This window comes from Phalacrocorax aristotelis, chromosome 4 (assembly GCF_949628215.1).
Source record: "Phalacrocorax aristotelis chromosome 4, bGulAri2.1, whole genome shotgun sequence".
NCBI lineage: Eukaryota > Metazoa > Chordata > Aves > Suliformes > Phalacrocoracidae > Phalacrocorax > Phalacrocorax aristotelis.
The window spans coordinates 1,236,961-1,264,950 of NC_134279.1; the positions used below are offsets into that span (position 1 = coordinate 1,236,961).

The 27,990-nt window shown below is 43.3% G+C and overlaps 1 long non-coding RNA gene across 1 annotated transcript in view; it reads left to right on the top strand.

The window, feature by feature from the left end:
• Positions 1-213: 213 nt before the first annotated feature.
• LOC142056894 (uncharacterized) overlaps positions 214-27,990 on the top strand; it is an 89,365-nt gene continuing 61,588 nt past the window's right edge. Inside the window, exon 1 of the long non-coding RNA XR_012660456.1 lies at positions 214-304. This is a non-coding gene — a long non-coding RNA (uncharacterized LOC142056894). The remainder of the gene's footprint in view (positions 305-27,990) is intronic.

Genomic DNA, 27,990 nt, shown 5'->3' on the forward strand with positions numbered 1-27,990 from the left:
GTTGCTATTCTCTTACATATCTTCACAATTTCACCATCCTTTTTTGCAGGGTATTAGAGACATAGCAGCAGTAATATACCACTGGTGCAAAGTTTATGTGTCTTCATATCTGGTTTGGGATTTTTTATGGTACAAAGTTTCTGTCCAACAGAAAGTTGCAATCCTCTGCCTTTCCATCACTGACTTTGTTCTGTGTTTTTTCTTTCAGGGACAGACAGATGGTTCCTACCCGAGTTTTGCCTCTGGGGGCTGAAGAGGTGTTTCACTCTGAGCAAACGGTGGAACGCTGGCAATTATGACTGAGGTGAGCAGCTGATTGAACATTATGAGCATGGCTGTAAAATGCTGAAAATCACCTGGGGAAAAGCGACAAATGCCGTGGTGGGCTGGGGCTGGGGAGAGACAGAGGTAGATTTGTGTTAGGTTGCTCTGAGCACTCTTCAGAAGACACCTTTATGTGCTGATGAGGGTTGGTGAACTGGTATCTGGGGTCTAAGGAGAGCCTGTGTGTTGGCAGCCATCTAGGAGCAGCAGGAGAATTACAGAAAAAAATGCTTAAATGAATCTATGAAAATGTGTACTTGATCTTGGGTCTTGTCTCTTGGAGAAAAGGGCATGGGAGAAAACTTAGAAAGAAATGTCTCAAAATGTTCTGGCTTGTTTTAAGTGTAGAAAGACAAGGGGTCCATTTTACATGATGGTGTAGTAGTGAAAATCTAGCTTAATACCCTTACAATGAGGAGTGCAGTGTTCCTGGAAATCAGAAAATGCTGCTCAAAGTGAGAGCACAAGTAAAACTTAGAAAAAATCTGGGATGTAACCTGAACAGGGCTGGAGAAAGAATAAATAGGCCTTTTAAAAGCAAGCCCACGTTCAATGCATTTCTCTGCATCTGAATTTGTTTGCTTTCCCTGTAGTTTTTAAAAGCATCACTAACGTAATTCTATTTTCCTTGCTGTGCAAACTGGGCACTTTGGGACTTTAATTTATATTTAATTATAGATTAAATTTACAGGTAATTTTGAGTGAGGAAAAGAGGACTAGCAAGCTTGTTGAAATAAAACTAATTGCCGTGGGGTGTACTGTATTTATTGTCTAAATATTACAGAAACAGTGTTATTCTGGAAACTGACAGGAAATCTGCACTTTACTGAAAGGTCACTAATATAATAAACACTGTAGAAGTATATATGCCAGACACCCTAAAAATAGATACTGGAGTTATCAAAAACCAATTGAAGAGAAGCACCAAATGTGGTACCAAGTACAGCATCTTAACTGAGTTTACATATCTAGTGGTGGTATCAGAAGCGAAGCTGTGCGGCTAGCAGGTAAGAGTGCAAAGGAAGTTCTGGGCTGAGGTGAAAAGTCAGATTTATGCTGACACGCAAATCAGTAATGATAAGGACAAATTTATCCTAACCGGTGAGCTGTATTTATGACACCAGGTGTTTAACATGGAAAACCTGTATGCCATTTCTTTTTTGTGCAGAGCCATTTCTGTGCAGGGCATCAGAGCCTGCTTTTTATTTAGCTTGACAGCAGACACCCCTTGAAATACAGCACCTTCACATCACAGTGTTGCTTTATTCAAATAGTACTGGCACAAAAATTCCCCAAACCCTATAATAAATATTGCTAGCTTGGCAAGAGAGTTCTGACTGTGCTTTTTCTGTGTGGAGGAGGCTAGTGAACTCATATCCATGGAGCAAGACGCTTGGCTGTGTCTTTGCTGAAGTAGGTGTTCCTCTATTTTTAATGCGAAATGGAGTATACTTTTCAAGAATTTTTCCTGGCTACCCACAGAGGTCATTGCCAACAACTGACATTAATTCAGAGGTAATAGTCATCATCTCTGAGTAGAATAAGCAGTTTCTGACTTCTCCATTAAGGCGTTCTGCTTTCACAGTCTGCAGCTGTGGAGGACAAAGCAATTTCTTAGCCATTCCTCTAAATATCTTATAAATTCTTTCCGTTCATCCTGTTTATTACAATACAGCACAAAGGCTATCAGGCTAACCATACAACGCTGGAACTTTATGTGGAAACCCTCTTTCTGGTTCCACTTTTTATGTCAAGAAAATAGTTGCAAGGGTTAAATCCAGTTTTTCAGATTTGGATTAAGTTGCAGAAATAGGCTTAATGTGACTGCGTACATTTGACTATCTATAGGCATTTATCAGAAGCTCCTAGGGTACTGTAAAGCTTAACATTCTTCATGCTTAGTATTTGAGAATTTCAAAGAACTGATGAGAGAAAGTCCAAAGTCCCATGAGGACTTTATAAAAATGAAAGGCTTTTGGTGTGTCTTGTTTTACTAGCATTTCTTGTTGGGCAATATACTTCCATGCTGAAAGCTGGGAGGGAGGCAAAAATCCCAAATTGCACAAGAAGATATTTCCATTGCTGTTCTAGTAGATTACCTTCCATCTAAAAAAAATACAACATATGACATAGACCAGGAGGGAAGAATTGCAGCAGTCTTCAGTGACCCACAGTTTTCAAAAAAATAACATAAAAGATAGGCATCTATTCCTGGAGGTAAATTACATCTCTTGGCTCTTGAGGGAAACTGGTTGTTGTCAGTCTTTTAGTCCCAGTCATGTTGTCAGACTTTTAGTCCCAGTCTTTGGGACTGTGCACTGAGCAGTGAAAGTGAAAACTCTGCCTTGGAGGCTTGGGATTTTGCAAATATCTGCCGCTCTGGTCAAGTGAAGCCAGATGTAGCTCTCACCAGAATCCACGCTATTCCTGGGACAGAGGTGTTGCAGGAGAGGAATGTGCTGACAGTGGTTTCTGATAGGCCCCGTCCCCTGGAGGAAGACTATTAGGTGTGCAGGTGCACTGGAGCCTGTTGAGTGGCAGCCAGTGCAGACAGGACTTTCTCAAGTCTGCGGAGAGGAAGCAGTAATTTCAGGTCACCTGTAAATGGCAGGAAGGGAATGGTTGGCGGTGAAAGCAAAGAACACGTTTCATACGATTTATCCATGGGTGTGTTTTGGCACTGCTAAGGTCGGGGACAGGGGTTCCTTACCTACAGCAATTCCTGAGTGCCGGTGAAGGAGACAGTTTTTCATACACCGTAGTTTGCTCTATCCTGGTTTCATCAAAATACAAAGTGCTTTGTCGTTGCAATGCAGTAAGACACCACCTATCCATGTGCCTGGTTTTCGCCAGAGAGATGAGAGTGTGAGGGGCAAATCCAGCTTCTCCTAACAGCGGTAGACTGCAGAGTGAAGTACACATGACTTTCCTAAGAACAGCCACTCTGGATGAGACCAAAGATCTATCTAGCCTAGCTTCCTGTCCTGGATGGCAACCAAAAACTTACCAAAACAACTTTCACTTCTAGGAAAGGTGGCAGGAACAGACTGGGCACATGGCAGTAGTTTCCCAGAATTGCTCCCATACGAACGATTCGTGTTTCATGGACTGCCTAAGCTAGGCAACAATTTTGGGATTTTTTTGCCATATGTCTGCATGTTATCCACAGGAGACTCTTGTAAGCTCCTAATATTTACAACATCCTTTTCTCTGACTTAGCTACAAGTTATGCAATTAACCACCTTCCTTTGGTTTCCCGCCTGTTTGCTGCAGTCAAGCAGCTGACTATGTGCAATCCTGAGGCATTGACACACAAGAGATTAAATGCGGGTGGCCTGGTATGATGGCTTTTTGGTATAAATATCTTCACGTAGCATTGCTTTAAATAGGATACACTTCATTCTCCAGTCTCTTAGGAATGTCACAATGCTCTCCCAGGAGAACCTTATTTGTCACTCTAGTCTAAAGTGCCAGATTTTGGGCGTTCCTGCCCCTCACATGGTAAACCAAGAGGACATTCATCCCGCTGGCATGCCCCATGGAGCTCCTCTCATAGTAAATCCATGCAGAAAAATTTATCTGTATTACACTGCAAATATTTTCAAGCAAACCACTCAGGGGCAAACCAAATGGGAAATAAATAAGTAGCAGGATACACAAAGAGCAGAAACGTATATTTTATTTTGTAATTGTTTCTGTATCACTGTATTTGTCATAACCTCATAACACTATAAATGAACATATCAGGATTCAGTGAGTGTAATAACGATGCAACCGGCACTGATCACCTAGCGTAAGGGGGTCTGTTCTATTTTACTATGTCTGCCTAACCTGGGATATGTGCAGTTGGTCTGACAGCTATGTCTACTGGATTTTTTGTGCACGAATCAATCCACGTTGCAGCAGGCAAATGGGACAGAATAGGGAAATGACCCCGCTAACATTATTAAAAAGTCCTCTGATTATGTTTCTATGTGATAATGTTCAAATATTAATACGCTGAGGAAGCAGATTCTTCCTTTTCACTGCTGAAGTGTTTTCATGCAGTGCAGATGCTGTGCGAGGGGTAGTCCTAAGCAGCTCTTTGCCTGTATATCCTCCCATGCCAGTGACAGTCACATGTGCTGCGTTTGGACTGAGGGAAGGCTGATTTTGAATGAATTATGAAGTAGTCCTTCTAGCTGTTCAGCATGAGGAACTTCCCTTAATGCTCATCCAGTTCTGATTTTATCCCTGAAGTAGGTTCAAAATGCAGGAGGGCCTGTTAACTTTTAAAGAGGGTTTGTCACTTCAGCCAAGGTTTGAAGTGACATGGCTGAATATTAGGTCTCACATCATTCTTATGACTTTGGAAAGAACTGATGGATGCTCAGATCTTTGGAAGACATTGGTGTTATTCACAGAACCCAATTTTGTACTGTAGAACAGTACCTGTGTCCTCAACGCAGTGTTGTGGGTACAGATGAAGCAGAAAGGGTAATAAAGCTGTGGTTCTGAATATGTACTGTCATGGTTTTAATTTAAGTAATTATTTCCTAATCAATGACAGCTTGTGATGTGATAATGTTATTATTAGATACCTCTCTTTTTTGAATGTGATACTTTGCTTTTCTGAACAGGGAAATGTGAAGGCAAACTAGAATGTTATAACTGTAGTATTAATAACTTAATTGGTGTTACAACAGATGTGAACGCTGGCCTTTTCGTACTTGCGAAGTGGTAAGAATGAACTGGAACAAGTCATTTGTAGTTCAGAATAAGTGCCCTCGGCAAGTTTTACCACCAAATACTACTCATATCTTAAATTAATAACCTATGAGCAGTCTTAGCCACGTGGATTCTGCTGGCTTCCAGTGTGACTTAGACATCTACATGCTTGCATTGCTTCTGAAAATGACATTTACTCAAGGGAATGTTTGAGGATATTTGGAACCTTTCATCTCAAATCACAATTATTTTTTGTCATCATTCCCCGATCCATCTCCTCACTAGGTTCCTTTTTATCTAAGTAGGTTTTTAAGATATGTCAGCTCTCATATTATTAATTTCAATCGTTCTCATTTTTCGTTTAACCACAGCATTACTGGGGGTGGGGGTGGGGGTGGGGTGGGTGTTCTACGTGTATCAGGGGTTACTTGTACTTTCACATAAAACAACTCATCTGTCATGGAAAAGATGTGACTAAAATTTTCTGTGTCAAAATCCTCCAGAATGAGCACGGGGGCAATTTAATCTCAAAAGTAATTCGTCTAAGAGCACTCTCACAGAAAAGTGGAATTTAAGGAGAAATGGCAGTCAGGCTTGATCATAACGTGCTACCCAGTTCCTGCCCAGTCGTGAGTTTAAGGTACAAAATGCTTCCTACCATTGCAATATACTATTATTCATGTGCCATGGAAGGAACATGTTGCTAATAGTTAAGAGACGATGACTAGTAAATAGGGTGTGTCTTTGGAAAAACCCTGAAATGAAAAACTGCTATTGCAGAGAACTAGATAGAACTGGTATTTTCCATAGTTCAGTAATCTATTCATAGTGAATACCAGTGAGTAAATCCACAGGGCAAGTACTTAGATATATGGCAGTTGTGAGGCAAAAGCATCTTCCAACTGTGTTCACCTGTGGTATAATTCTATTGGCTGCAGTGGAGCAACTTCTAGGTTGAACTTCTCTGTTTAATATCAGTGTAAATATGAAGTTTGAGACTATTTTCTAATGATACCGGTGTAACTTTTCACACCTTGTGACTGAGATATGTCACAAGGTCAGGTGTCAGGTGGGGCGGGACAGAAAGTCACTGGGAAAGTAGACAAATAATTCAGATCTGAAATTGAAACCTTTGCCATAGCATACGTACTAAAGAAGGGCTCTAGGGAAGTCTTTCTCGTTAGCACCAGACACCTGTCCTTTAACTAACCAACTTTCCGTCACAGGGTTTGAAAATAGGCTATTAACGTAGGAAAGATTGTTCAAACAGCAAAGGCCCGTTGCTATTTTGTATGGAAAAGAGTGCTAAGCTACAGTTCTGGTGCAAAACAAAAAGGGCAAGACTTAGCTATAGTACAACTCAGATGCAATCCTTCTGCTAGAAAAGCTCGTGTGTCAAACAGAGTAAGAAAAAAAATAAGAACAGAGGTTTGGTAGAAATGTATATGTGTTTTATTGTATTCCTCAGTAAGATCTGTTTTTACCATTCCTCCCTGATGGATGGTATGAAAAAATCCAGTGCAAAACTCTTCTCTTCCATTTAGGCTGAACAAATTGGCAGAGGGCACATGTTTGCCTATAAAATTTTTGAATTATATTACCACGTTGTTCCATTTTGTTGACAAGGGAAGATTTTTGTGTCTGTAGGAAAGATTCCTGAATGTGGTAATTTGCTGATTGAAAGAACTGGGAGGATGATCCTTCAGTGGTGTATGGCTTTAGAAGGGTGGAGACCTTGGTCACACTTCTGGGATAGTTGTGACTTCAGTTTCCCCATCGTTAAGCCGGGGATGATAACAGCTCATTACCTCCTGTAGAGCGGAGACTCAGTTCCTCACTGAAGAAGGTTCTAAAGTTCAGAAGAGTATTTTTTTGCTGTCATACATTGATGTGGACCTCTGTCATCGTACTAATGTGACAGAGTGCACAGTGGCTTGAGAGTGTTGTTCTCGAAAGGCATCCTCAGCTTTCTGTCAAAAAAATACAAAACTCTACTGAACAGTTACACAACCTAGGTATTTTCACTATATAAGGAAATATAAAAGTAGCAAGATGAAGGCTTTGAGGTCCATATACTTATTTCTCCCTCATAAAGTAGCTGCTGTAGTACAGGTATTATCATTATGAATAAGTCTAATAAAGATATTATCGTTACCAAGAAACCTTGTCTTGCTGACCAACGGACATTTGCTCCCTCATGGCTTAGAATGAAGCACTGGACAGAAGTGGCCATTTCAGACCCCAAGTGCTGGTATTCAAAATACCAAAATGGCTAAAAAAAATTACATATCTTTTCTGATTTTGACTCTGTGTGTGCTTGAAGAATTGCAGGCGTATTTACCATTTTAATTCAATACTGAAAGTAGGCTATTTTTATGGTGGGTTTTTATGAATATACTATTTTCCTTGCAGTGAATCAGTATTTCCTACATAATTTCCTACATCTGGCATCGGAATGGCACATTTCCTTCTGGCATATGATGACATGGGTAATAATTTAGAGTGCCAAAACTAATGCTATAATAAGTCATGGCCAGTGCAGATGGGAGCAGGAAGATTTCACACCCTCTAAGGAATCTTTACTATTTCATTATTTTCTAAATTTCCTTTTTGTTTCCTCGTCCTTCTTTCTCTTTCTTTTAGTCTGGACTTGTCCAGCTGCTTTCCCCTTTGGGTCAGTTTTTCCCATTAATCTCCTCTTTAGCTGTTCTAAGAAACTATTCATATGAGCTCTTTCTGTGGAACCTGTATTATCTGAGCTGGGAAGTAATGTGTAGCTGGGAGGTAGAACACCCTAGAATTGGAGGACTCACGTGAAGCCTGTGGAAGGAGGTAAGAAGGCTAAAGACTTAACAAAAGGGCTTTTAATGCAGAATTATTGGTGCTTTCGTTCTCATTAACTGTATCCATTTCAGAATGCTGACCTGGTTCGTTCACAGACAACTCACACCTTTGCAGTGACCACACTAAGCCTTTTGAATGACCACTTACTCCTGTTTTTCATGGAAAGATTTCTCTCGTAATTCACTGAGAAAGAGTCATAAAGCAGCTCGCCTTATTAAAACCTCAAGGCATCCAAAGACAGCACAGATTGCAACAACAATAAGGATGCAGCATCTTGTATATGGCTTTACAAAGCATGTTTCAGCAGGCCCGGTCTGAATGTGACCTCACCTTGGAGCTATGTGCTCATAGGCATGCTCCTGCTGTGGTGCTTAGCGGGGTGGCCAGTCTTACACACACTTGGCATGAGGAACAAGAAGAATGCTGGGACAGGAAGTGCAGGATTCAGGCTCTGCGGCTACCTTCCCATAAAAAAGTATGTGAATGATGCTATATTTCAGGGTCCTAAATAGCCCTGTTTGCAACGTGGTATAACGTATGATTTTGTGTTGGCACCATTTAGCATCTGTGTTAGCAAGTGTCTGGGGACCTGTGGCTAATTGTTTTCATTCATCACACCAATTTACTCAGCACCAATATTATCTCATAACTTGGCCTTGGTTTTTGGTGGTTTCAGCTCAGTGACATCATTATTACATTACTCAGAATGTGCAGATGTAAAAGATGCACTGGAATGGTTACCATCTGAACAAGGACAGTTTGTTTCATATTTCTCATTGGCTTTTTATAACCCTGGGTCAAGTAAATGATTTCATGAGAGGTTAAAATTGTGCAGGTACTTGTGTCAAGATGGGCAAAGCTTCCCAGGAAAGACTGAATACAGCATTGCTGTACCATGTTGGAGTTCAGAATGAGGAGCAATTTTTTATTGTGACTGCCAGTTGATCACTTGGGAAATTACGGTGATGAAGAACTCTCTTTATTTGATTTGAAAATTCTTATTTGCTGTTTTTGAAAAAGCAAGCCAAACCAAACAAAAAACACCAGCCACTGTGTTCTGCTTGAAAAGATTTGTCCATAGGAAAGATTTTTATTTCCTCCCCCACCCAAGATGGAGAAGAATGTTTTTAAATGTCAGTGGAAATATTGCATATAGAGGCAAAGCTATTTTTTTCAAATCACCTCAAAATTGACTAAAAAGAGAGGAAAGTCTACCTGTGATACTTTGAACACCTGAACTTTTTTGTGTTTAAAGGGACTGACCTTTAATTAGGTGTCTCCTGTCTGCTGCTACTGCAAGCACAATATAAACACCTAGGGAAAGCCCTCCTCGCTGGCTCCCAGAAACAGAGGACAAACAACAACAATGCTGAGTGATAAATTAACACTGATAAATGTGCGTGTTAATCAGATAAATCACATTAAATTGGGTTGTGGTTCCAGGAACAAGGAAACCCAATCCTAATCAGTGGAAGAAGTTTCTGAAAGACTACGTTTACTATTATTTACTGGACATGATTAATTCAAGCAAAATTAATGCACCAGTTCCAACATGGTTCTGATACACAGTAATGGTGTAATCTTTCAAGACTATAGTTACTGTCATCATCATGCTGTGAAGTTTCTAAATCATCCTTCCACAGTCGAAATTATAGTTTCCTTTTTTTTATGCTGACACTGCTATTCCTGTAGGCAGTGTAGGATATGAAATCAGCAGTGTGAGGATTGGAAGACTGACTCAGCATACTTTGCGAAATAAGCCGCTCTGTTTTGTCTCCTTCATTTCATTTGGTGTATAGGGGAAAGTTCTTCTACCAGAACACTTCTTTCTAGCTGCTCACAAAATGCAAGCCAACATAGGCCTTGTTTTGTATTCTGGAAATGCCGTGGCATTTTAGGGCCTTAGGACAAAAGAGCGTAACAACAGCTGCGTCAGGTCTCGTTACAGATTCATCGAGAACAGTACCTTGATGCTTAGAGTGACCAATAAAGAATGCTTGGGAAAGGATAGGGAAACTTATAAAGAGACTGTACACTATTACTTTTCCTCAATATTTTTCCAGATGCCAGGAATTTGAAGTTGAGGAACTTCCTGAGCCAAATACAGGATCTTTGTGTTGAATAGTCCTTACAGGATTTTCCCTCATTAATTTGCTCACTGCCTGAACACCTGGAAGCGTTTGATATCCACAAATAGGTGTAGCAAAGAATCTCACAGCTTAAGTCTTTGTTGTAAGAACACATTCTCTTAGTTTCTGCTGAACCTCCCACCTGCTACCTTAATTTTCTGACCTGTTTTTCTGTTAGATTGGAATCAGTGATTGATCATTCGTTTTTCTCCTTAAGCATGCCATTTACAGCATTAGAGAATTTTGTCATGTTCCCTCTGTCATCTCTTTTCCAGGCTAAAAAAACCTATCCTGCTTATTTGTTTCTTGTCCTATAACTCTTATTACCTTTGTTGTTTTCCTCCAAACTCTATCTTGTTCTACTGTACAGATGTCCTTCCTCCTCCCCTCCTCCCATAGTTGGCCAGATTACTTCCCACATCCTTTGAAACTTGGATACTTCGAAACTGTTAGGTGGTTTGGCTTGTGCCTTTCTCATTTGTAATCCACTACCTGCCTGATGATAAAAGAGCCATCAATACTGCCTCTGCTGAAACCCACTCTTATCTCTGGATCACCATCAACAATGCACTTAAACAGTGTTTGGAGACCTACGGTGTTAGTATTCAATGACAATGTCATGATCTCTTGCGTACATAAGAACCCAAAATGCATCTGTGTTGAGATGAGGAATGGGCACTTTTATTTTTGAAAACAAGATATTATGTGAATATGTTACTTAAAGGGAAAAGGAAATGTACTTCAGCAAAACTGTCATTACTGAAAAGGAATAAAAAAATCTCATTTACGTATTATGTTTCTTGTAAAAACAGGAACATAGCAATTCAGAATATTACCTACAGTCTTGTTGTACTTATTGTAGATTTCTATTTACTTTTCAGCCCACGTGCGCTATGAATAAACCCTAAAAAATGGTTTGCAGGTGGCAGAACTCTGAGCATGTTTGAAAACATTGGAGATATTTCACAAACATTTTAATCACATTACATTTATGAAAACTTGAATTGATGGCTTCTAAACACTTTTTTTTTTTTAATGGAAGAGTCCTTGTGACATTGATAGCTTGGTGACCAAAACAGAATTACTATGACTCTCCTGTTTTAAGGTTAGAGGTGTACTTAATATGTGTAAGACAAAAAAACCCCATGTTTTAAAGACTGAAATCTTACAGCATCTGCTTCACTTCGTTGACCATATTGCCTCTAAGCAAGGTTTTGATTGATATCAAGGAATTCCTTTTTTCCCTTTCTTTTGCTTTCTAATTTCTTTTTTTGTTTCAGTAAGAATCTCCTTTGGTTAAGAGTTCTTTACTTTGAAAACTACAGCCCTCTTAAACTAGACAAAACTGTACTTCATAGTCCTTCAGAATGAAGCTTAGAGATGATTTGGTATAACTACCAGCTCGGTGAATGCCAAATCCTTGGTGTTGCTAAACCTGTGCAGGTGTTTCCTGGTGACCAATGCAAGGCTAGGGTTCGGTTTGATATTGCTTTAAATGCCTTTGCAGATAAGCACCATGTAAAATTATGCCATAAAATACAGGAGCGTGCTAGTGTTGTGACAGCCTATTGAGCCCAGCAGTTTCCTTTTGCAGATGAACAGTTTGTGCGCGGAGAGAAGTGAGGATAGAAACAGCTAGAGTGAAATTATGAATACTCTGACCCTGGAGACACTGAAAGGCTCATGGCATTCCTGTGCGGCTTTCTCTTGCTTGCAGAGATGCCTCTGTTTCCTTTACTGATGCCGCTTCTTGGATGAACTGTAATACAGATATTGTAATGAATTACGGCAGGCGCAAAACAGTGAGATTCATTTACAAACATCAAAACCAGACAAAAACAGATTCACTTTTAGTGAAAAGGAAACAAAGTATTTTCTTTTTTGTTTCTTTTTGTGGAATGTTTATTTTCGCTAGGGGGAAGTCACTTGAGACTATTCTAGAATAAGTTTGCTTAAGATGGCTATTTTATGTGATTTATCTCAGAGGAGATGCACCCACCCACAGACACAAGAGAAGCTCATCCTAAGGATCGTCTTGTCTTTTGGGCAGACCAGCTGGCGCAGGGCAGTGCTAAACAACACTTCTGTATTGCTTCTAAGACCGTCCCTCCAGAAAGGCCAAACATTGCCCTTGGCAATTGGAGCTGAACACAGCCCTGAGGAGCCCTGGATCAATATATTTGTTTGAAAAGTATGACACTTAACAGTTTGTTTGTTTTAAATGACCGTGATATGCCAGGCACGCCTTGCTTCTCCCTTGTCCAAAGACCAACTAAATCTAGTCCGCCTGTATTCCCAGCCCTGCACTACTCAAATGCATCTTAGAGAAAGAACTCTGAGGATGACAGCTCGTTTAAGTGTATACTGGAGAAAATATGCCCTTTGGTGGAATAATTCCAGTGACTAGGTAATCCTGGCAATTACCTGTTTAGAATCCTGTTAATGATGATCTTCACCCATTTGGCCTGGGGATCTAAGCAGATCTGCTGGTTGTTCTTCAGCATTGCTCTGCAGTGGAATGAATATTTCACTTTAGTTGATATTGGCACCTGAAGTGGTCAGAGGAGGATGCAGACAAGACTGGGGATTATAAGCTTGAGGGCTGCCAACTCTTCAACATTTGTAAAGCCAGAACTCTTCTCGCCTGCTGACTTTACTTACATGATTTCCACAACATTGCAGTATGGGCCCTTCGGAATGATTTCTACGTTGGCCAAGCGCTTTGGCAACATGAATCCTGTGACAGTCTGGATGCAGTGACACCGCAGCTCTGCTGCCAGCATCATATCTGTCAGGAAAGGAAAGGGAAGCCTATAATGTCTGCCACTGAACCCAAACTAACACTGAAATTATTAATTAGAGAAAGTAGAAAGGTTAAAAAGTTCATGCCTCAAGGTATAAATGGATTGCTATTTCTGGGTTTAAGGTAATACCTTCACTGAACAAGAACAGGGCATTTGAGATCTGCAGACTTTGTACAGGTAACAATTTATAAGTTTCCACTACTGCTTTGATTATTTTGGCATCCCAGGATATCAAGTGTGATGAAATGCTACTGGAAGTGTGGGGCTCTTATCTTACAAGAGGAAGAAAAAGCTAGCTGAAGAGGCAGACAGCTGCTCCCCATGAATACATCCTGGAGGTGAAACCTGTTTGGGCTAAAATTCTGCACTGGTATCAGTGTGAAAAAGCCACAAAAATATTCAGCTTAGAAGCTAATCAAGATGGTAGGAAAGGTATGGGGCCTCCGAGGAAGCAACTCTGGGTAAGTATGAGGAGCAAGGAACTCAGCAAGCTTTGGGATGGAGTTTGGTTAAATTACACTACACACTGTACGGCACCCAAGCCCATGGACTGAATTTACTGTTGCCTGACAGACGTTCCACGCCCACGTTGCCCTGTCAGAGCAAAAAAAAAAATGTTATCCCAGCTTTAGGGATTGAGCACAGAGCACCGGAGAGGTGACGGATTTTATCCAAGGTCACAAGCCATGAAGCCCAGGGCTTTCCTGGCTCCACCCACTGCAGACACTGGGATATCTTCCTGTGTTCAAGTCAGATATCTCCAGTTAAAATACCAAATCACAACTCCACATTTGTCCATTTTTCCTACTAAGACAAGCTGCATTTTCAGCTTGAAATTCCCGACAGTTGAACTGTGGAATATATTTGAAAGAGGAGATTCAGTACTTTGAGGGCAGTAGCAACAAGAAGCAAAGACAAGCTCTGGATAAATGGATGTGGGGCACACGGACACTCTTACTGAGATGCAGGGGCCAGAATCTGAGTCAGTTCATCAGTCCTTTCTTCCTGTGGGTAGTCTGAACATTCCTTAAGACCAAACAGAGAACCCCTTTATCTCACCCTGTGCTAATTCTTGTACCTTGATACGGTCATGCACCTATTTCCCTTCCTTACTTATCTTCTGCCCAGCTGAATCTGCCGGTGCTTCTTTTGGCTGACCGACACCTCCCTACCTATGGGATTCCCAAAGCCTGTGCCAGGGCTTCACTGCAGGTGCGTGTAATGAGACAGACAACTTGCCAGCCGGTTGTCCAGACTTGAGGCTGGCCACATCCAGCTCAGTTCTGGCTCAGGAGAGACTGCACATGTGTGTCACTCCAGTGTGAAGGCAGGACGCAGTAGGAGCAAGCATCCGCACAGTGTTGAGGCTTGGGAGCATTCCAGACCCCTAAACTTGGCATACTTTTTGCCCACAAAATAGTTTTCCCAGCAGAGTTTGTTTTTCTTAGCCTCACGCTTCTCAGGGAAGAGCTCTCACAGATGGCTGTTGATTAGAAACAGATTGATTCAAACTAAGTTGAATATTCCAAGCTTTCATCTCAGGGCCTGTTATCATCACAGCAGCATGAAAAGTGATAGCGATGCAATACACCACACAGTTATTGCAGGCTATCATTTCTGAGGCCCTGGCTGTAATCTCATTTTTCTCAGAATATTTAAGGGACAAGTTCACCAACGTCAGTGAATCTCCACTAGCAGGAGAGCAATAGGAGACAAGAAATAGGCCCACTCTGACAGTCCGTGAATATGTTTTTCTTGACCTGCTACCTCAAAGACATTGTGAGTATGGAAGTCGTACGCACCTTGAAAACATTCTACTTAGCTAAACCATATTGCAGAAGAATTGTAATACAAAGGAAAATAAATAGATTTTTCTTACCAGGAAAGTTTCCCAGAAAAGAGAGAATCAGGAGGGAGATGAGAGTCTTGCTATCCATGACTGATCTCTGTGCCTTCTGATGGTGAAATGAAAACAAACTCTGCTGTGTCTTCAGACCCACATGGGACTGCTAACACTGTTATACTCCGGGATTTGTGTCCAGTGCACATGTACGTACAGACGGAATTAATCTCGCTCCTGTCTTTTGTCACAACTGGAACAAGTAGTGGGAAGATCTGAGATGAAACAGCTTGTGCTAACACACCTGAAATCGAGCAGTAAGTTGGAGCCACTCTGCTTGCTGATTCCTTCTTAATTCCAAGAAAATAGTAAAATACTAAGAGAGAATTACATGCTGGTTAAAGCAGTGAGAGAGATATTAAGCTTCCTTGGTTGTCATCATTTAAAGCTGAGTACATGATTAATTTTCTCCCAGTCCTGAAATACAAGACAGAATGAATGTAATAATAGAACATTGGCAAAAAGCTAGGTAATTGTGATATTTGGATAGGATGAGGAAGTCATAGCGTTATCACATTAAGATAATGATCTTTAAGAATCTCTCACATATACTTACCCACTATCCCATATAACACCCAGCAAATTCATGGGCTGAAACAGGCCGGGGACACTTCCTGTGGCTGAAGAGACACTTGTCTGTAGGAAAGAGGACATCAGCTATATGGACAAGACATGCCATGCCACATGCTCTGATGGCCAGAAAACAGCTCCTGACCTCTTGCATTTATTTGCACCTCTTGCATATATTTATTTGTGTAATAATTTAAAAAAAAAAAAAAAGATTTTAAGAAGGCTGGCATTTTCAACCACTCTGAATATTAGGTGGTGTTTTAGAAAGCACTTAAAGCTGTGCTTTAACTCTGTCATTCCAGCTCCCATTTCTTTAAAAGGGAATTAATCGTGTGGTTTGCGATTTTGTTTAACGAGGATTTTTGTTGTGCAACACCACACAGACAAAAAAACAAACAGCTGTGGAAATGCTGGGAACAGCCACCATCTCCTCATGCTCCCTTCTGTGCCCTTAGCCCTCTTTGTTTTCTCTTTGTTCTTCTTGGTCAATGCCAATTTAATTCCTTCTTGCAAGTCCCTTCAGATTTGCAAGCACAAAGAGGCTGCCTCTTATTATGCTTTTGCATTTGAATACGTCTCTTTTTTCAGACCTCTTTTCCCCACTTCTTTCTAGGTGTCTCTCCCGAGAGGAAAGTTCAGATCTATACTAAAAAATGCGTGTGTGCATTTGCCACACCATTGGTCATTGTCTCCTGGCCTACGACCAGACGTGCACACTGCTCTCCATCCCAGTCCAGCCCTGCCTGCTCTTGTAATGACTTGCTGACGATTTTCATATACCTAAAATATTGTATTCAGGAAGGATTCCTGAAACTGAGGCACTCGGTCCTATCCAGTTGATGATACTGAACCATTTTGCGTTGTTATGCATGTCAGCGGTTGCTCACAAAATGAACAGATATTTGTGGGTTTGTGTGCCTATCTGCATATTGTGAAATCGGTCATTTCATGAAAAGACTAAAATGTTGATAATTTTAGAAAATTACTGAAACGATAGGTAAAAATTCTAAGAAGTACCTAATTACAAAATTTTGGGTTATTGAGTCAAAAATACAAATCAGAAGTTTTTTCTAAAGTATGTATTTATTTAGTAAAGCAGTTGCTTTCAAAAGCAGCAAAGCTTGCCACTCTACAGCTCTAAGATTATTTTCTCAGCTGAGGTTATTTCATAAAACAATGGAAAACTTTATGGGTTTTGTGAAGTGCATAGCTCACGGTAGAAGAGTACCGCTGGTTACTGCAAGGACCAGGATACAAGACTTGTTCTATGTGTGCCCCTGTATATACGTCTTTCGAGAAGCTGCTAACATTTCCTGCAAAATAACCTTTCCGCTTCGGCCCATATGTTAATTTGCATAGAGTTTGCCTCCAGCCCTTTGTAAATAATGTGGAGGCACATATTTTTGCATTCTCAGCAGGTGTCAACTGCAGGGCTGCTCCTCTATATCTGAACACTTCTGTGACGTTCTAATACTTGCGTTTTTGTAATCAGTGGAGGAACCTGCACCTCCTGGTCAGGTATCCGCAGCCCAATGGGCTTGTTACCACCACCTGAAAATGTATCATATCAAGCTTGTCCTTAAAAGAGAAGAAATAGGGTGCAAGGCAAGGCATAAATTCTGGGACTGGCAAGAGACTTGTGCTCTGAGTCCAGCAGAGGAGTATCCTGTGGAATTGCTCGATGAACAGGAGAAACCTCCACAAAACCAACAAGGTTGAGCTCTAGGCATGTAGTGACAAATGGCATCAATGGTATGGTCAGGAGGGTAGACTAGGGGTTTCAGCATAGTAATGATGCCTGCTGGCAATGTGAACTGCATTGGTCCTGCCTTGGAAAGAGGCATCCGTTTCTGTGCTAGTGTTTGGATGATTGAAAAAGAGCTGGGCAATAGAGGTGGGAGGGAAGGAGGGAAGGAAGGAGAAGCCAAGCACAGCTTTGGTTCTGCAGCCCAACATGGTGTGACTGAAGGTGAGACAGAAGAGGCCTGAGGTCACTTGTCATCGTGCTTCCTTTCTGGGAACTTTTTGCTCTGCTAGGAGAAGTGGGAAATCCAGTAGACTTGCCTCAGCATCTGGGTGAGCCTCATCAGGAACTGCCTGGAGCAGTGAGGTCTTATTGTATGGTGGTGTAACAGATGACACTATTTTTCTGTGTCTGCAGTAGAACTGACATCACCTGTGCGGAAGAAGCAGTTGGCTAGCACAGGTCCAGCCGCAGAGCTTGTTGTGTATGTCTGGTTTTGAAAATGGCCTCCTTCGATTCCTGAAGGATGTTTTGAACCAGGAAGCACCAGTCTGTTAGAATGCCAGGAAAAAAGCCAGCCAGGCTCTTGTTTGTCAAGTGTTGCCTAAAATGCCATTTATTAGAGCTACCACTATGGAAGAGAAAAGGCTAATAAGGATAGTTTTCTGTGCCTTCAGGTGCTGGTAACCCTAAGTTCTGCGGTATCGAACAGGGCTCCAGTCAGGGCACAGCTTTCTGTGCAGATCCTGAGTGCAGAAAGGTTACCCTGTTGAGAGTCATTCAAGCCCTTTTGAGGATTTTCTAAATAGAAAACAATTCTATTTATCATTTCTACTGTCAGAGAGGAAGAATGTTCACATGAGAATTTGTTGCTGCAGTTTTACATAAGAGCAAGGACACGTAGCAGATCCCCAGCAGTGCATGGGAGCTCCCTGCAGACCTCTCTGTTAGAAGGAGCTGGCTATGTTTATCCTACAGCTGAGGGGTACGTGCAGTGCGGTGCAGGCCTGAAGGCCGAGCTGGGCGTGCAGCACAGCACAGCACAGTGGGGGCCTGGGCCTGCTCCGCTTAACTGAGCTACATGGGTCACTGACTCCTCAATGCACAGGTGTCTCTCAGTCAGGAACCCTACAAGGACGACCTTTGGCTTAGATGCCAAATGGCATGGGGACCTAACCCCCAGTGAAACAGAGCTCCCACGGAGAGGAAAAAGGACAAAGTTTCTCTTTTTCTCACTAATAAAAAGGGAAATATAGTCTCAAAGAGGGCAAAAGGTTGAAAAACACAAAGAGGAAACAGTCCATTAGCATAAATTTTGGGAAGATGTTCTCGGAGAAGACAGTAAATAATCACTCCACCCCTCTTAGCAATGTGGACTACAGGGGAAAACTCTGAATATTTTTGTCTGACAAATAGTATCGCAGTCATTTGGAATCTGCTGGTTTTCCTTACGGTTAGATTTCACCATATGACTGAACCAGTAACACTAGTCCCTCAAACACCTTCAGCTTCGAGGTAGTTCACAGTATGACCCAGTGGAATAGCCAGTTGGGGATAGAATATCTATCATCTGAGTCATTCTGTGATTTCATAATATGTGGTTGATCTAAGCAGACATGCACGCATATATATACACACACACATATAGTCGTCACACTGTAAAATCCACCCTTTGGTTGACATTCTAATTATTTCATTATATACATACATGTAAGTAACCCTTCCCATTCTCTGTTGCTTTTTGGCTGTAGCTTTGTTCACTTTACACTCTCCCCTAATTTGCTCTCTCTTTAAATATGCAAATTTGCCTAATTGGATTAATTGTTTTTCTCAGATGCAGGGCATATTTTTAGCCCTTTACTACTCTAAATTTCTGCACTCATCTGATAGATAAGTCAGGCAAAATAAATTATTTTCCCTAGAAAGGTTTTTAATATAGTAAGACTTTTTCCCTTCAAGAGCAACAGTAGGAAGATGGTGTCACTAAAAAAAATAAAATAATTATTTCTCCTTTTCTGAGTGATGTAACATCTTCTCCTAACCACAATAGCCTAAATATTGGACTTTAAAATCCTGGTATTACAGAGAGAAAAGCTATTTCATACATCAAGAAGTTTTCAAAATTGAGTAAGGTTTTTCTCTGTGTCCACAACTCAAAAAAGTAGCATCCAGTTACTTGCTACGTAAAGAGGAAGAAATATGGAACAAGGATAATCCTTGTTCCTGGGAATTTGCTTTGCAAAGATTTCTCTCAAAGAAAGGCTAGGCTGTGTTATGGGGATAAGCCAGCTTTCTTCAGGTGTCACAGGAGAGCACTGGGTGTCTCTTAGACATGCCAACAGGGCCAGGATATTGTTACACCTTCAGATAAGGTTCTATTGAATTTCATGAGAAAACAGGGATTGATTTTTTTGTCACTAAGTAAGCGCTATGTACCTAGTGACTGAAGATCTCGTTTGCACTGGGAATGTGCACTGAATAACAACCCACAGGTAGAGATTCTTTGCTTTAAAAGGTGTCAGGGCTTCTTATTACATCTGGGACCTGAACAATTTTTCTGGAAACAAATTTACTTTTGTAAACTGTCATGGTTCCTTACCGCAGCAGTCACGGTTGCTCCTTCCCACCCAGCAAAACATGTTTAAACACAGCCCCACTTTAAGTTAAACCAGAGTACAAGTTCCTGCAGATTGCAGGGGCTTACTTGGATTCCATACACCCATCCTGGGGTTAATCTCTCTTCATGTCGGCAGCTCCGAGTGAAGGGTTTAAGTAAGTGATGTGCCTCTGAATCTAAAAGCACATTTGCTCAGTACAAAGGGCCCCGACACTTCGAGAGAGATGAGTGCAGGTGTGCCCAGCGAGGCCTGGGCACACGGAGGTGATGGCTTCTCTGCTTCCCCACTTCCTAGCTAGCCAGACTGACCCAGGTACACAGGTCCGCATGGGATTCACCAAAAAAACCCAGTATATTTTTCAACAAGAACATTTTTATTGCATTATATTTCATTACATTATCATTTCATAATACATCCACATTTTTACAGAAATATATTTTTCCAAAGCAGAATAAGGAAAATTACTTATTCTATATGAATTATGACAGTATGTCATACATGTAGACATGAAATATCTAAGCCTCTTCAGAACATTTACTGTTCCTTTACATCTTGTGTATAAATACCAAACTATTAAATGTAAACTCATTTAAAAACCAACAAAGAACTAACCCCAACATTATCTCATTAGAAACCAAAATAATCTCAGCATGACCCCCCCACAATTCATGGAAATTCTTAAGCCGTCAGAAGCACTGAGTAGAGAGGGACTTCAGGAGCAAGCTTTCTGTAACTTCCTTGTGTAGGGTCTTGTGCAAAAGGATGCTAGGCATTCTATGGTAAATGCGAGGAAGTTTCAGCGGGGAAAAAAGATTTAGCAAAACATTCTGAGCCCGAGGCTCATTTAGGTGCCGGAGGCAGCAGATGGAGCATGGCAGCACAGCACCGCACTTGCTGCAAGCAGTTTGTATTCCCATGGAGTCCTGTGCAGGCGCTCAAGCGCCAAGTGCCAGAAGCACTCAAACTTAGCGACCTTGCTATTCCCAAGGGAAGTGTTACCCACTGCCATCGCCATGACCTGTTCAATCCGCTCAGTATCAGACTGCTGCAGACACCTGCAGAGCAGTCTCCATGACGGACACACCTTCTTCTCAGGTATTAATGCTATGTATAAGACCTTGTTGGCAAATAGAGTTCAGAGAGAAGAGTCTTGCACAAAGGTGGGGCTACTCAAATTGTGAGGACTGCAGCGAGGCCGCTGAGAGGTGCCTCACAAAGCCAGTGGTCTCTTATTGATCGGATTCAATCACTTTGCCTCCGTCAATAATACATGTGTAGGGATAGGCAATAATAAATACGAGGGGTGGGGAGGGGAAGCTCTTAGAGGGATTGAACATAGAATTGCTGGTCTGCAACTCATCAAAACTAGTCAGGCTATTATCTTCTTCCAGCATCCATTTCCTGGCATCTTCTAGCAAATGCAGGCAGCTTCATTTGGAGATGCTTCTTCCCTCAGAGCTGGTTATGCGAACTGCAACAGGCAGAATTCAAGTGATAAAGTCAGAGAATCTTTCGTTAAGTCTATTTGCATGCACCTGATAATAAGTCCCGTAGGAGATGTGTCTTCTGGAAAAGATGCCTGACGGTGATGGACCACACTGGCCCGGAACCACAGCTAGATTTGCATTGAATGCTGTGGATATTCTACCTGACTCGCGGGGTTTTCTGTTCCTAACAAAGAAGCCACTTCTTGGGCAAGTTTGTGGCATAAGTAAACAGACTGCCCCCGAGAAATCAATGCCAGAATGTGGCTTGCTATTCCTGCGACACCCGTGCTGCTTTCAAACCCAGCCATAGGCTAAGCTTGGCCGCTGAAAGGCCTGGCTTAGCCTCAGCTGCTGCACGACCCACCTCCCACCCCGAACAGGGAGCAGTAGCAGCCCCGCCCCGGCAGGTACCTCTCGAGGACCCTGGCGACGATGATCTTGACCCAGGGTGCGGAGGGGTTCAGGCAGACCGTCTGTCCGCGCTTGGTGGTGGCTCTGCGGGGCGAGGCAGGGGGTGAGGCCGGGGCCGGGCCGGGTCTGGCCGAGGCCGGGGCCGGGCACTTACATGACTTCGGGCACGGCGCAGTGCGGCCCCTCGGCGACGAGCTCCAGGCGGGCCAGGCGCCGCGGCGCGATCACCTCGGAGACGGTCCGCGGGCAGCGGCAGCGCAGCTCCCCGGCCAGCGGCGCACCTGGAGGCGGGCGGGAGGCGCCTCAGCCCCGGCGCCCCCCGCCCCGGTCCGGCCCGCCCCGCTCCCCCGCCGGGCCCCGGGGCCCCCGGCGCCCCGCGCACCCCCGCCGGCTGACCCCGGCCCGCCCCGGCCGTGCCCGCTTACCCCGGCAGAGCGCGGCGGCCAGGAGGAGGACGAGGAGGAGGAGGAGGCGGCGGCGGCGCAGGTGCGGGCTCATGGCTGGCGCTGGCGGCGAAGCTGCTGCGAGAGCCCTCTGTGACAGCGGCCCCCTTGGCCGACAGGGCTTTTATCTCCCGGCGGGAGCTCCCGGGCAGGAGAAACGTGATTCACACGCCGTCACGCATCTTTCTCTCTTCCCTGCGCATCCCCGGCGGCCGTTGCTCGCCCTCTTCCCAGCCTGCGGTCCGCCTGGCACCCGGCAGCCTGCGGGCTCTGCAGGGATGGGCTGTGGGGTCGGGTGCCCTACCCCAGCCGGTGTCACTGCCCCGCTGCTCTGGCCGGGGGTGTCTGCTCAGCCTGCTCCAGTTACCGGGGAGCCCAGCAGTGCCAGGGAGCCAGCGGTGGGACCTCATACAGGAAGGGACTGTCGTTTAGACACCAGAATTTGGAGGTTAAATTTAGCGCAGCCCAAGTTTTATTGACGTTTGTAAGCCTGAAAGATGCTAGTGGAAGCTGAGACACAAAATCCTTTTTCTTCTGCATCTAGGGATAGGATCACATTTAATTTTAGCACTTGGCTTTCTCTGCCCAGCACACAGTAATTTCACTGTGGATTTAGTTGTTAGCTGAAAAGCAACAACTGAAAACCCGTGAATGTTATGCAAAGCAGTGATTTGTAGGGGCTGGAAAGATGTCAAGTCTTAAAGTCTTCCAGAGGATCCAAGGGTGCCTCTGAGCAGCAGGTGTAGTCCAGAGGTGCCCCAGCCAGCCATCCTTTCTTCCCACTCTTTGGAGATCATGCACTGCTTTATTTCCGTCCCCAAGCTTTACTTTGGGCTGCTGTTGTGCTTTCTGGAATAGTGAAGAGTGATTAAAATTTTTCCTCTAATATCTTTTCAAAGATGTAATAATTGTAATTTTTTTTTCCCTTGGTCTGGGCAGCAAAAGAACCACTTTCATATTTTCATTTGGGCAGGGGGAGATGACAACACAGACTGATCAGTGCAGTGGCTGCAAGCTTGTAAATCAGCTCTCTGCTTAATTACAAAATATTCCCAGGAAGAAGGAAGATGAGGACAGACATAACTTTGTGCTCACAATTAGTCCATCAGGTATTTCCCTGCATGCTGATCAATTGACTGCCTTGCCGTTAATGAGCCGACTTCCCTCCTCTCGGAGCCGGGTGTGAACTCACTGATGTGGGCATTGCCAGTGCACTCTCTGTGGCTCTGCGTCCATCAGATCTGTAAACCTTGGAGTACTTGGACTATTTCTCACATTTGCCACGCTGCAGGAAGTTATGAAAGTGCTAAAGTAACCGGGAGGGGAAGATTTCAGAGCAGTAGGGGTTGTGTTTCTCTCCAAAGTGCCTGCTTCTCTTTGTGCTTGGTCTGCCGCAGGCTAGGGAGCAAATACCCAACCCTCACCTGTCTGTAATTCCTTCTGCCTAGCTCATGGGTTTTCTGAAAGAACTACAGGTTCTAGCTCACTAGCTAAGCACCAGCCATCAAATGCTAGCCTGGGTGCTAGTCCTCGCTTCCTGACACCAAAACTCAGCTACAGCCCTGCCTAGTATTGTGAAATTTCCTTTCAAGGTGCCAAGGGAAAAATGACATTTTCATGCTGAGAATCCTGCTTCTCCAATACAAAAATATTAGGAGCAGAACCTGAAGTGACATGCGAGGTTTGCAAGTTGCAAACGGATCATAAAGACATGGAGTAGCTGTAAAATTTGAGGAATATAATCCCTGTGAGCTGTTTTCTGACTTTTTCTCCCCATATTTCAGGTTCCCCTCAACCTCCCCGCCCCCTGTATGAATGTTTCCTGGCTTGTGGCTGCTTATAAGATACAGCATTATGTGCTGCCTTTTGTTTATTTGGGAAAATCTTTCTTATGCTATCAGTTTGTTTTTCTTTTTGTGGCAAAGTTCTGTGCAAACAGGATTTCTGCTTCGGAAAGCGCCAGCTCAGTAGCAGCCTGGTTCTGAACGCAGTCATCTTGGATTTCAGGGTAAAGACCTCACTTGCTGGGCGAAGTCCTCGTCGCACTGACGTCAATGGCAACTTAGATGAAGCCGGCTTTTCATCACTGACTTCAGTTGTCACTTTATGTAGACCAGGTATAGAAGAACAATTGGGGCTGACCTGCATTTTACCCCTTTTTTGAGCAATTCATGAAGGGCAGCAGTGGCTGAGCTCTTAGGAAATTGTGCCGGATGGTACATTAAGGGCCTGACTCATGGAGGAAAAGGATTTCTCTGGTAGAGGGCAGCCAATGCCTCGTGTCACACAGAAATCTGCATTAACCGAGCATATTTCATTCAAGTAACCACTTCATTGTTATCCAAATCTCTCAGCAGGAATTTATGTCCAGGAATAGACTGAGCTAAATGAAATATGTAGCAATATCAATGATTGCATTAGTTTGGCAGTTAAACATGCAAGTGGTAAAACAGCAGTGACAAACACCCTGTGTAGTGAGAAACCCCTCAGTGGGCCTTCTGTCCTGTAAGTTTCAAACTATCAACTCCATCAATAGGATCTTAAATTGCATTACTTTCCTTTGCCTTCTCAAACATCTGGAAAGCCTCTTGCTAGCCTTTCATGTCTCCAGTGGGAGATTTTGTAACAAATAATTGAGAGGGCCTTAAAAAAACAAGCTACCTTCAAGTAAAGCTATGCTTCTTGTGAACTGGGGAGGTTTCCATCTTTTTAGTAGAACAGTTGTATTCAAAATCTGGAGGGCAGGTGACTGTGGGATTTGGACCTTAATCTGTTCAGGGCTCATAAAATCAACGGGAAAACATGCCTAGGTTCTCCTGGCCTAACACCACCTCCCTGTGCCGATCCAGCTTTTCAAAGCAATCTGTTTTACCATTCTTCAACTAGGAAAAATTAATTTGCCACTGACTGGTCTTGACGTGAATTCTAACATGATTCAGTATTAATTCAGCAGATAAGCTGTTAAGGTATATTGCTTTTAAAGGGAGATTTGAGCACTGACCGGCTCATAACAATGAAATAACGACGTGTCGGAGTAGCAGAAATTCACTGCAGAAAGAGGTGAAGAAGCTCTGAGATTGCTTCACCATGCCAGAAAGGAAATACTCTTCAGTCAGCAAATGTGGCATGTTGACAAATGTGTAACATCTGCAGTGCTTATGAAGCTTATTCGCTCAGTCATTTTCCTGTGGTGTAATTAACCATTGTGTTTGACGTTCACAAGAACATTTATTGATGGACTAGAATGTCTTCATTCTCTGACATATCAAACTCCTCAACAGCTGGCCTGACCGCTAGCTGAGGTAGACTTTTGGGAAAGTCTTGTGCAAATACCTGCCGTAACAACAGAGCGAGAGGAAACTCGCAATGTACGAAGACTGGAAAAAAGGTCTCATGCGCAGGAGCATTGCTCAGTCACTTCCCTTTAAGCCATGCTAGGCTAACCCTACACATCTGGTTCCAACAGGGTACACTCAAAGCAGTATTATCAGGACCATGTTTTAGGAAAAAAGGCAATAAAAAGTCAGATGAGCATCATTTATTCTGTCTATGTCCCTGTGAAACAAGGACACCTTCTGCTGTTTGCACTGGTGCTCAGAATGTCCTGCAACCATTACTTCGTATTGGAGCCAATACAATAATATTTAATGAAGGCTATGACTAAGAGGCAGCTGAAATTATGAATGTGGTCCATGCTGTCACTTTTAGATAGACTCAGAAAAGTTAAGAGGAGAATAATGCAGGATCATCACAAAGGAATGAACTCTTTCAAGGATTATGCCCTGGGCAATTGGCTGAATTTTGCAAATGGGATCAGCCCAACCTCCTGGCCAGACTTTTCCAGCTGCGGGGAGATTCCCATCCCTTTTCTAATTGACACAGAGAGTTGGTCACACTTGGTCATTAGTTGCCGATGAGAGATTGAGAGGCTGACTGGTCTGCTGACAGCGTAATGAAAGGCCATAGGTATGCTCTCCTCTTGCTCTGGTGCCTCCTGGAAGTAGGGATAAGAAAGGGAGGCAGATCAGATAATTGTCTTATGCCAGTCAGTATGAATCAAGGCAGCCCAAGGATAAGGAGTAACTTTAAAAGCATTTATCTGTGATGAGGTTAGTGTGTCAAGAGGCCTGTTGGATGACACAAAGAGAACAAGAATGTGTGTCGTAACATAAGGAAAATGTGTGATCTGCTGCTCTGCATGGACGATATTTTTAGGAAATCAAAGGAAGGCCGAGTAACATTAACCTCACCTAGACAGTGTCATGATAGACCTGACCCTTGCTCCCAGTAGGTGAGGATGGTTGCCATGGATGACAAAGGTGCTTTCAGCGAACAAGTAGCAGGACTGATGAAACTGGTTTTCAATGGACTTGAGTTTTGCGATAGGATTCTCTGATTAGGAACACAGTCCAGCCAAGGAACTTCCCCTGATTAAGGCACTCGTAAATTCTCTTTCTCCCTCTGCCTTAGTAGCGTGTTATGAAAGTGTGCTATATGCTTACGCTGCAGTCTTTTCCTCGGTGAGAGCAATGGCAATTTCTACGGCTACCCACAGACTTTCAGAATACATGTAGAAAGTGAGTACCTTTGATCCTAATACTTTGAAAATGGCCAACACTCACAAGTTCCCAGGGAACAATCAAGGCAGCTTCGTCACCTAATAGACTTTATTTACTAAGGAAACCAGGCTAGATGCTGCCAAACAGATGTGGAACTGGGTCTCAGTACTGTTCCACTCCCAGGCAGCCACCCAAATAAAGTGATCGTATTTGCAAAGTAGCTGAGCAGACAGAAAATCCCCACGTGGTCTGAGGAAGCTACAGACGTGTAGCAGGGGCGGTGTGAAAAGGACGTCCAGCCATACCCGACCTATTTGAATCTGTGTGCACTGAGGAGATGGGGAAGGCGTGGAGGTGGAAAGATACTCAGATGAGGACAAAAACACTGAAATCCTGCGGCCAGTCCCAAAGTGAGGCAAGAATCACTGTCAGACTTGTGCTCTCCCTCAGTTTGTCCTTCACAGTCTCCTCTGGCCACCTAGAAGTGCCCCAGTAGCCAGAGGATTCCAGAGGTCACAGAGGGAGCGCTGGGGCGGCCACATCTCTTCACTCCACCAAACAGCTTTGGAAACCTGCCCACTTCGCTTCTCTGTTTTGAACTTTATAATCTCCAGCCTTTTTTGACCAATGTAAATATGAGGAAGGAAGGACCATGCCTTCTTTCCCTCTTGCAGTGGCAGAATTTGCTGGGAGCAATGGCCTTGCAGCCAGAGTTGTGTTAAGGCAGCGCATGCGTGCCCCAAACAGGGACAGGAGCCTCAGCCCTAGGCATTGCGCAAGTGTGGACCAAAGGGATCGGGATCGTTCTTCCCAAAAAAAGGCTTCCAGAGCTGTGTCACAACCATCCATATGAACTAGGGAAGGCAAAGTGTTGCAAACAACAGATACTGTAGTACATCTGCAAGGCTCCAATTGCACATCTGCAGGGTGGATTTGCTACTGGAACAACGAGGCAATTTGTAAAACGCATTCTTTAAACACTATAAATTCCACAGTCCCAACAATTTCCCTTTTGTTAGAGAAAAGAATGTCCAGCCTGGGCATGTTTTTCACAGAGGCTGGGAATTAACTTTATGAAGCCATCACAAATGTCAGCATGACCAGTATTTACCTAGGAGAGAGCTTGCCTGAGGAACAAATCAGCAGCAGGCTAATCAGGGCTGAAGTAGGTAGTGTCGCCCTTGCTTTACCCGCAGCCTACCGCCTCCTGCTGCGTTTTCATGGCGAACGTGTTTGAAAAAAACATTGTGAAAACAGTGCTGCTCCTTTGCAGTAGGTGAAATGACAGAAGTGTGACAGTAGACAGAAGGAGGAGCCTCTTGGGCTTGAGAAAGCCGGGACAATCACACAGCTTCATATTGAAACTAGCACCAATCTGTTTTCCGGTGATGAAGTTAGGTTATCTGACCTCCATGCTGTCCAGACAGCAGTTGGCTGACTTCATTCAACC